Genomic DNA, 8,075 nt, shown 5'->3' on the forward strand with positions numbered 1-8,075 from the left:
ATGTGGAATGAAGTGGGCGGGCATCGGGAGGCCACTATGGCACGGGGCAAGCACTATGGGCAGTCTATCTGAAGTGTACCTGGCATATAAGATGACCCCCCACTTGGAGGCATATTTTTCAGGGCCAAAAAATCATCTTATACGCCGGCAAATACGGTAGCTATAATATTTTTGTCAAGAGAAACCTCCTCTGATCTATTTTTTTGTTTCCCAGTAGTACAGTTCACATAGAAGAGACAGGATTAATGTTGAATTCTCTCCCTTTATTAGTTTTCAAAATAATGAGTTCATTCTCTAACAGCCTCCAATGGTGGTCAATTTTTTTTAGTATCATTATAAACTCATGGATAAAACATATTAGGTATGTTTCATTCCAATACAGTTATCATCCTTACTGATTCTCAAATTATTTCTTGTTTGGCCTGTGGAAGCCTTCTCAGGTTGGTTCTTCAGTACTTTTGACATAATCTTAGTAGTCTTTGAGAGTTTCCTTACTATTTGGAATTAAAAGATATCCCAGGTTTATCTTGTGCATTTTGGGCCCCAGACTTAGAATCAGCCATTTCCCTTAAGGAGCCTGATTTTTTTTAATGGAGAACATTTTAAGACCACAATCCCTGCATGTCCAAAGGCACCTCACATTTTGGAAGTTCTACGGGGTGGTTACTGAAAAAATACAGCTAAGCTCTGTGAGCCCTATTGGGTTACTGTTCAAAGGGGAGGAGCTACCTTACCTGGGGCAAGTGGTAAGCCTGAGGTAGCCAATCATAATCTTAGGAACCTCAACTGGGCACTAGGAGTAAGCAACTCCCTCTTTCTTCTCTAGTGAAATTGAACATCAAGCAAACAGAATTTCTAGGCAAAGAGAGACTTTTAACTGGGATTTCATGAACATTATATTTTCTATTCCTCTATTGTCATATATCATTTATCTTTTTCATACTTAAGAAAAATAGAGCTGTCAAAATCTGTAATCCCATTATTTCCCATAAGAAATGGAAATTTATTAATTACTGGGTATCAAGTGGTCTCTAGGCCCATTTTTCTGAGGATCTTTCATACTACTGTTTTTATCACATAGGTTTTAATTATCTCTTTTTTAAAAAAATGTATTTAAAGTAATTCTCCATCTATTAGACGTCTATTAATCTTTCAATTACATTTTATAGGTAAAATTAAACAAAACAATGGATAAGAGACATAAAAAGGACCTATGCATTATATCAAAGTAGAGTTCAAACCACTGGGAATAAATAAAAAAGTCACTGTAGAATGATAAAAAGCCCAAACTACATTTAATTTACATGACCCAGACAATAGAGCAAGAAAATGCATAGCTAAAACTGTTAAAAATGCAAGGAGAAATAACAGAAAGAAGCAGAATTGTAAGGAGATCAGTACCACTTCACTATAAAAAGAAAAGACCAGTAAAAATGAGAAATGTACTAAGAACTCAGGTTCTTTGATCAATTCTGCAACAAATTCACTCTGAGGCTTTAAGGAATTCATTGACTCTCTCTAGTGTCCTCATTTCTAAAATAAGAAGGTTGGGTTAGAGAATTTCTATGTTTCCATATAAAATTAGCCTTCTATGATTCTGCAACTAATAGGTATTTGGCAGGAATAAAATAAGAAGATTAGTGAATATAATCTCTTTTAAAAATGTTGAGAAATAAAAGAAACTGTCGGAGTAAAATATTGGGTTGTCGGAAAAGTCATGTATTTTTTCTGTTTTTCATTGCAAAAATGCATCATGACTTTCCTGAAAACCCAACAGAATTTTTCTGGTAATATACAAAAAAGTAGAGGTTTTACACCATTTCAAACTAGAGGCACAAGTTAATAAAAAACAAATTAATCAGAAAAATATAAGCAAAATTTAGAAAGTTTAAAATATGGTCAATAAAATAATTGGAGCAGAGATAAAGAATCCCAACATTATAAAATGATGTTATTTTTAAAGAGTGATAATTAAACACTACACATTGAACTGTTAGTGGCAGTGGTTGTTAGCATTTTGGGTCAGATTCTGGTAACAATCTGATGAAAGATATGGACCTTCTTTCCAGAAAAACGAACACAATTCTGTCATTAGTTTCAAGGGGTTCTGAGTCCCACCAGAAGTCCATAACCTTGGGTAAAAATCTGCTTTACTTGGATATGACCAAAGGAGAGGAAAACAATAAAATAATTATATATATGTTAAGATCTTAGAGAAAGCACAGAATAACAATTCAAATAAAAATTTTTGTAATGCCAGGAAACCCAAAGAAGAAAAATTAAGGGAAGTGATAACATCAAGAGGTCATTTTTGGAAAGGATAGTAAATGGACAAATAGTAAAACAAAATATTAAAGGAAAAAGTAAAATATAAAGAAAAGAAATGGAACATAAGAAAAATACATAAAAACATTTAAATGGTAGTTGATTTAAAAATCTAAATTAGATTTTTTGACAAAAATATAAATTATCAATATTGATACAAGAAACAAACAGAAAACCAAGATAAACAGCTTTTTTTTGTTTTTAAAGCACCCAAATTCATTCTATAAAACAAGCATGGTTCTGATCCTAAAACATCATAAGAACAAAATAAGAAAAAGAAGTTACTGCTCATCAACCTCAAATGGGCCCACAACACTGTCCACAAAAACTACATTTCTGTGGTCAATTTATTCTCACCTTATACAATCACCTTTCCAAAATTTTTACTCCTCTCTCTCAGCGGATGACTTCGTTCATTCTTTACAGAGAAAGCAGAAACTACCACAGGAACTCCCCCATTTTTTGTTGCCTAACATGCACTCTCCCTAAGTATGTGGGCCCAGCCTACCCTCTGAGAAGGTCCAGTTTTCCACATGAAATTCTAGATCCCTACATATCCTCCATCTTCTCAAAAACCTTACTCTGTTACTAATATTTCACTTTCTAGTATAAACAGTCCCTCCTTCTCAACTAGGTTCCCTTTAGTTTTGGAGGAAAAAACCCCAAACATGACATTTACATGACTCCATATCTCCCTACAGATACTGCTGTCTCTTCCACCCTGCACAGCCGTTCTCCATTCTGCCACTCTGTCACACAAATCTGGCTTCTGCCCTGATCAAAATGCTAAAACTCTTAACAGGGTTACTAATGATCTCTATGTTATTATACTTAATCCAGTAGCTTTTTTCAATCCTTTCTTGACCTCTTTAGCATATCACACAGTGACTACCCATGCCTTCTTGAAACACAAGCCTTCTTTCAGGCCCTCTTGACACAGTTCATTCCTGCTCATCCTTCATGTGGCAATCTAACCATTACTTCCTCAAGAAAAACTCCATATTTAGGTAGTCACAAAAGAGTGGTTTAAGAGCATGGGGCTCTGAGCCAAAATACATGGGTTTGTATCTTGGCTCTGCTGCTCATTAGCTAAGTGATCTTGGACATAAAATTTAATCTCTCTGTACCTCAGATTCCTCATCTATACGATGCCTACCCACCTCATATGGTTGGTATGTGAATTTGAATAAATGAATATTTGTGACTTGCTCAGAATGGCATCTGGCAGATAGTAGGTAATACATAAGTGTTTGATAAAGAAAAATTTCCCTATAATACAGTCTTATAATAACAAATATCTCTCAATTGCAGTTCTTACCATAGTTGCGATTCTACATTCATTTTTGCAATTATTTGATTGGCATTTCTTTTATTAGTCTGTAAGCACCATGCAAAATGAGCCATTATTGGTTTTATAACCCATAGCATCTCTAAGCACCTAGCACTTAGTCGACATTTATTAAATGAAAGAATAAAAAACAATGTTAAAGAATACAGAAAGGATGTCTCAAAAGGATTACAACTGTGATCAACTATGGCTTACCCCAGGAAAGTAAAGCTGATTTAACATTAAGTGAAAACCACTAATATGATATATTATCTTAACAGTTTAAATAATATCAATATAATCAGATCAATAAACTTTAAAACTACATTTCTATTGGGGTAAAACTTATGAGCTATAAAGTACAATGACCTTCAGTGTATGGCTCAGTTTTATTTATGTATATGAGTATACTGTGTAAACGACATTCGAATCAAGGCATGGAACATTTCTAGCACCTCAGAATGTTTTCTTGTGCCCTTTCCCAGTTAATACACCCCAGATGTAACCACAATTTGACTTTATCACCATACATTAGTTTTGCCTATTCATGAACTTCTTGATTTATATATATGGAATCACACAGTATGTATTATCAGTGCATTTTTGAAAAGGCATTTGATAAAACTCAAACCATTTCTAATAGGTACATTAAAACATAGAAGTATTTAAAATCAAGACCCAATATAAATCTTATATTTTATAATAGGGGTGAATTCATTAAAAGTATGGGTAAAAACAAGACTGTTCTTTTATTTTCACTCTCATATTGAACATTCTTGCCAGTGCAAAAATATTCAAAAAGGAAAATACTAGAAAAGAAGAAATGTGAATATCATTACATGTAGACAATTTGATTATATACCAACATGAGCCAAAGAAAATCAATCATAACAATAATTAAAACTTCAGTAAAGTGGTTAAATAAAAGTAAAAATTCACAAAAGTCAAATGCATTCTCATGTGGTAGTAATAACTAGCAAATACAATTTAAAAAGGCATTCAATTAACAACAGCAATGAAAAATATTAAACAACTACCAATTAACCAAACAAAGACATATATCTTCATGATATGAAGAAAATGACCAAATATTACCGTGAGAAATAAAAAAAGATTTGAATAAAGAAATATTTCATGCTTTTAAATGAAAGGTTTAAATATCATAAACACAACAATGCTTCATAAATTAATTTATGAGTTTAACAAAATTACAATTGGAACACCACAAGAATATTTTTACAAAACTCAACAAAAATGCTCTTTAAATTCATTTGACAAAAGCACAAGAATACTAAATAACACTGCAGTGGCAACTAGCATTACAAATATTATAATCACATTAAATGCAACAATAATTTAAATGGCACGGTACTCATCTTTAAAAATGAAAAACCTATCACTCAAGAGTTCAACTCTGAACAACAGGGTCACTGGTTTGATTCACGACCCAAGCTGAGCTGCCCCTGAGCTGCCAACACGTGGCAGGATGGCTCAGCTAAAAAAAAAAACCAAAAAAAACAAAAACTGAAAAACCTAGTCTCCAAAATATGTTTAATCTGTAATGACAGAAAAAACAAAGTAGGGAAAAGAATCGATATTTAACAATTATTACTGGGATAATCAATAAGCCATATACTCTAGATCAGGTAGTGGCAAACTATGAATCATGGGCCAAATCTGGCCAGCAACCTGTTTTTATAAATAAAGTTTTACTGAAACGCAAGCATGCCCATTTGTTTACATACTATCTATGTTGCTTTAGCACCGTAGTTAGTTATAACAGAGAATGTGTGGTCTGCAAAGCCTAAAATATTTACTACCTGGCCCTTTGCAGAAAAGGTTTGTTGATGGTTGCTCTAGATTATTGCTGGATAAAATAAGACAGTATTAAGTACATCAAATCTCTGACAAGCTTAAAAAATTATCAAGCCAAAATCTACATCAAAGTGGGAACCCAGAAAGGTAAAGAGAGCACTGAAGTTGCTTTTCTCCTGAGGGTAGCTGTTTAATCCTAAGAGTTCGAACATCAGTTTTGATAGCCTTGGAGGAAAAGGTGTTCTGAATCAAGTTAGGGTCCACCCAAGGTGGGAAGTATTCCCCTATGAAACCAGCACCCCAAAGAGCCATCTCATTTGGGGAAAGGTAAACCAAAATTGTTTTCCAGGTATCTGTCTATAAGTTACCAATTGCTGAGGGATTGCGTGGGACAGACCCTTTATCATAAACAACAAGCTCAAGAATCTTTTCAACTCAATTTTTATACCTGTATAACTAAAAAACTCAACTCACAAATTTAGATTAAAGTGATCCTAACTCCAAGACACCTGCAGAAGAAGCAAATGCAAAACATCTCTGGAGGAATACACTTTTATCTTAGGCCTTAAATAATTCCCACAAATCATTTTTCAAGACAGTGTGTAAATAGCCAAGCATGCAAGGAAACAAGAACGAGAGCTGGTTGTAACAGAAGTAAACAGCATCAGGCATAAGAATATATAAAGCAATTAAACTTATTACATTTAGAAAAATAAAAGACAAGCTTGAAACAAGTAGAACTTTCCAATCAGGGTGGAGGTTGTAAAGAAGGGTAGTCTATGCACTGCTTGTGCAATAATAGACTTGCTCAATGATTTGTGTCAGGCAATGGAGACCCACAGGGGCTTTCAGCATTAGTTCCCAAGAGTATTTTGCAATTACGTACTTTGGACCTCTTTGTTCTATCCTCTCTTCCCTTATGAGAAATATATTTAAAAATAAAGAATATGCATGTACTAAAATAAACATTTAATATTAACATTATTTTCATATATACATTTATATTTTATATACTGCTTTTAATTTTAAATATTTCTAGCATACAGAAAATAGAACGATACCCATGTACCCACCAACCAAATTTAAGAAGTTCTGTCCTATTTCTCTTTTAAAGCATAAAACATTTCAAATATATTTAAAATCCCAGTGACTCTCCTTATCTCCTTCCTTTCCCTCCCTTCTCGTAGATCTACTGCCGATCCTGAAGTCGATGTGTCTAATTTCCCTGAATATTGTTCTTTTACAACACATCTAACACTATGGTCTTTGCCCAATTTTTTAACTCTGGTTTCCTCATCAATAAAATGAAGTCCACAGTTAACCTCTGCAGAAACTTCTCCTCCCCAGCGTTGACTACACGCTGCTTTCTGACAGCCGCCCAGCTAACAAAAGGTTGATTTGATGTACTTCTATTTACTATTCCCCACACAGGATAATACCCTGCCTCCCCCTTATCAATTTCTGATCTGTCACCCAGTGTCTCCCATGGCTGCTCCTTAGTCTTGACAGGGGCACAGCAGTGCCATGTACATTGTTGGCACCAGGCGCTGTCAGGCCCTCTGCTCCATCTCAGGACTTTAGGAGGCCAAAGTTTTGAGTAACCTAAGGGCAGGTGAGAGGTATGGGAGAAAGCCTGAAAGGAAGACGCTTTGGAGTCTGCTTAGTTCAAATCCTGTCTCTAGCCCTTAACCATCAAAAGGCCTTCCAGCACGGACAAGCACTGTGCTTCAGATTCTCCGCGTCTAAAATGAGGACCATTTGACCTACTTCATTGGGTAGTGATAATAGAGCCCTTACTATGCACCAAGTACACTTTGAAGCATTTATGGCATATATTAAGTCGTTTAATCCTGACAAAAAGCCCAGGATGTAGAAGAGAACACTTCCCCCACCTGACAGAAGGAAGCCCAGGCACTTAATTGAAATAACCGTGGAATCACAGAGCTGAAATCATTAAGAGCGGGGATGCCAACGCGCGCATCTGCCGCAGTCCGTGTCCCTAACCACGTCCCTTTGCTGGGGGTATTGTTAAGCCACAATTATCAGACCAGTGTCAAGCACGTGGCACACAACAGACACTCAAAATACAGCAGCCCGGCTCATGACTGTGAAAGGCCGTAGAACAGTGCAGTTTCAGGAGGGACATGGGGGAAGGGGCAGGGGCCTGGGCTGGGCCTAGCCGGTTACTACTCTGAGCCAGGCACCACGGTAGGCACTGGATACCTGACCGAGAACACAAGGGGCGCTGGGTGGGCTCGGCCCCAGCGCCCCGGGCGACCCCGGCACAGGTCGCCTCCGCCCCGGGCCTGTTTGCCTGAGGGAACCGTTTTGGTCTCTCCCAGGCTGCCTGACAGACAACAGAACTCAGGGGCCGACCAGGGGCCAGTAACGAAGGAGTCGGAGAGGCTTTCCTGTCCGACCGGGCCTGGGGACGGAGCTGGACCCGGACCGGCCGAGCCTAAGTTCTTGCGCCGCACTCACCTCTTCCTAGGCTCCAAGCCGGCGGAACCAAATTCCAAGCTCCCCGCGCCGCCTGCTCAGCGCGGCCGCGGCCCGCCAGCTCACTTCGCGCCAGAAGTCGGCAGATTCCGATTGGCTGCGTCCTAGA

The 8,075-nt window shown here is 37.1% G+C and overlaps 1 protein-coding gene across 2 annotated transcripts in view; it reads right to left on the bottom strand.

Annotated features, from left to right (window-relative positions):
- BLM (BLM RecQ like helicase) overlaps positions 1–8,029 on the bottom strand; it is a 66,307-nt gene extending 58,278 nt beyond the window's left edge. For both annotated transcript variants that reach the window (XM_019640251.1, XM_019640253.1), the window contains exon 1: positions 7,949–8,029. The gene's annotated coding sequence lies outside the window, so the exon portion shown is untranslated. The remainder of the gene's footprint in view (positions 1–7,948) is intronic.
- Between the last annotated feature and the right edge of the window lie 46 nt (positions 8,030–8,075).

The sequence above is a fragment of the Hipposideros armiger genome, unplaced genomic scaffold (genome assembly GCF_001890085.2).
Source record: "Hipposideros armiger isolate ML-2016 unplaced genomic scaffold, ASM189008v1 scaffold_48, whole genome shotgun sequence".
NCBI classification, from domain to species: Eukaryota; Metazoa; Chordata; class Mammalia; order Chiroptera; family Hipposideridae; genus Hipposideros; species Hipposideros armiger.